Here is a 2,675-nt window from a genome sequence, read left to right as displayed (position 1 = left end):
CTGGTCTAAAGTAGTATACATTAAAGAGTATAAAGTTTTCTAACATGTAAGTATAGTTTTAGTTAAAACATTATAACTTATAAAAAGCGTGAATAGAGCTTTGACGAAAATGATACATCAACTAGGTAATTAAAAAGGGTAAACTTGTTGAAAATTTAAATATAAAACATTATAAGCAAGGTTGTTTTAATTTTATTCTAAAATAATTCAACAACTAGAGGGTTGTGATTTTATACTAGTGATTTGCAAACTTGAGAATTTGTGCACATTGTTCAAATAAATAAAACTTTATCAGATATTTAAAACACAGTTATTTCTACTAAATCTCAATTGTTATAATTTATTTTTCTCTGTTTATTTAATGACGGGAAAACTTAATGGGGGGTGTAACAATAAAACAGCTTAATAAATTTAAAAATGAAGTTAAAACGTGATTAAATTTATTTCAACTTTTGAAAAACTTGCTGTAGACCTTAATAAAGTTTCTATGAACACTAATGTTCACAGGTGCTATTTTTGAAAAACACTGGTCTGAAGAAAATCTTTTTTTATGAAAAAGTTCACACAGTTTAACTGGTTTTGAATTAAAAAAGTATAAGGTGAATATATAAAAATAAAATTAAAATGATAGTTATTTGATATTTAACAACATCAAATGTTGATAACATTGAAAAGGAATTATATTTGTAAATACTATTATTCAAGTATGTATTCTAAATGTTCTATAGCATGTATATTTTAAAAGTTTTGCCTCTATAGGTATAAGACACAGTTTTTACAGAAACGAAAACTTGATTATTAAAACTTTGTTACATTAGATACTTTAACAGTTTTCCTACAATTCTTTAACAGAAGCCATCTCCTGTCATATCCAGCTTTGCCAGTTTGTTTGCAAAGTCTTCGTCCACAACAAACGCCATAATTTATATTGTCAATCACCAAAACTTCAAAAAATTTTATCGCAAAAAAACTGAAAAAATTAGTATGGAATTTACATGCACTAATGCTTAGAAAAGGACAATTTAATCAAAAAAAGTTTTTAAACTAAAATTTTTTGACAAACTTTAAAGTAGGTATTTATAGTTGGAAAATCATTGAAGGTATATTCAAAATAAAGTTTTTATCTTTGATGTTTTGTTGATACTTAAAACTGTTTTATATTAAAATAAATAAATAAATGCATTGCACTCCATTTTTGTATTAGCCATTATTAAACACAACAGTCATAGTTTTTATTACATTGAGTTGAAAGTAGGATAAAGTTTTAAGAACAAGTTAATTGTTAAACTTGAATAACTTCTAATAAAGTTTTTATCACTTAATTATAGGATACAAAATAAAAAATTGTTTTGTCTTTTATCCTATTATACAGTAGTTTTAAGAACTTTTGTTTATTTTTTATCCTGTGAGAAATATTTTTAAGGATCTTAGATTTATAATATGAATAACGTAAATAGTTATAAAAGCATCGAATTTTCTTATAAGTGTAAAATCGATTAAAAAGAAAAAAATTGTAAATAAATTTAAGAAATTAGCTTATCTAAATTTCGTTACAACTTCAATAATACTTTTTTAAATATTAGATTCTTGAACAATACATATTTTTTAAGTATATAATGTTCAAATACTTTAACTATAACTTTTTAAATATTAACTTTTTTAATATATACTTTAAAAAATGGTTATTTTAAGCGGCTAAATGTGAAAAATTATATTCAAACAGAAATGTTAAAATGCAGTGTTATTGTACAAAAACTGTTTATATTTAGCAGACAAGATAGTCAAGTTACGAGAAAGTTATAAAACTATTTTTATGCGTACATTAAAAATAGATATTAAATATAAGACAAAGTAAGATATATTACTGAATCATTATCTACTACTGTAACGGGTAAGTTAAAGTTTTTATTTTCATTTTACTAAAAGCAACTTATTAACAATATTTTTCTATTACTTTTTTTTATGCTTGTTTTGTAGCAGTTTTTGAATTAACTTCAATACATACTTAATATATATACAAATTGACTAAAAAAACTTGGTTACTTATAGCAAGATTTTATACGCAGATGGTCTAATGAGTTTGATACTATTTTTTCTTATTCTGGTTTGATTAGTAAAAACTCTTCAGAAAGTTATTATAATCTAGAAGGACTGTATATCAAAGTGGTTCAAATTTTCTTTTTTATTTGTTCTTTTTATTTATTTTGAAGCTTGCAAACTAACTTCTAAAACACTTTATTTTCTATATTAATAAATAGGTAAAAAGTATTGCTGACTTTAATTTCTAATTTGTAAAAAGTTCTTAGCAGAGTACCGACTGTATTAAAGAACTCAAAGTTAAAAAAATGTTTTATTCAAAATTTTAAGCTGCATTTTTTGTATTTTAGACGAATTGTTTCACATAGACATAATAAGAAAAATTAATTTCAAATTATACGATAAACTAAAATATTTAACTACAATAAGTCAATTTATATATTTATTTAAACTGTTGAACCAAACAGATGAAACTTCATAATTTGAAGATATTCGAAAAAATTCAAAAAAAAATGTTTTATTGTGTGTTTTCAGTTGTGACTTTATTTTAATTTGGTAGCTTGATAAATAAGAAAAGCTAATAATGTATTAATATAATAAAAACTAATTGAAAAGTGTCCACCATTAACTATAAGTAA

This window comes from Thalia democratica, chromosome 9, assembly GCF_965202585.1.
Source record: "Thalia democratica chromosome 9, ktThaDemo2.hap1.1, whole genome shotgun sequence".
Taxonomy (NCBI): domain Eukaryota; kingdom Metazoa; phylum Chordata; class Thaliacea; order Salpida; family Salpidae; genus Thalia; species Thalia democratica.
Note: the sequence above shows the minus strand (reverse complement) of the source record.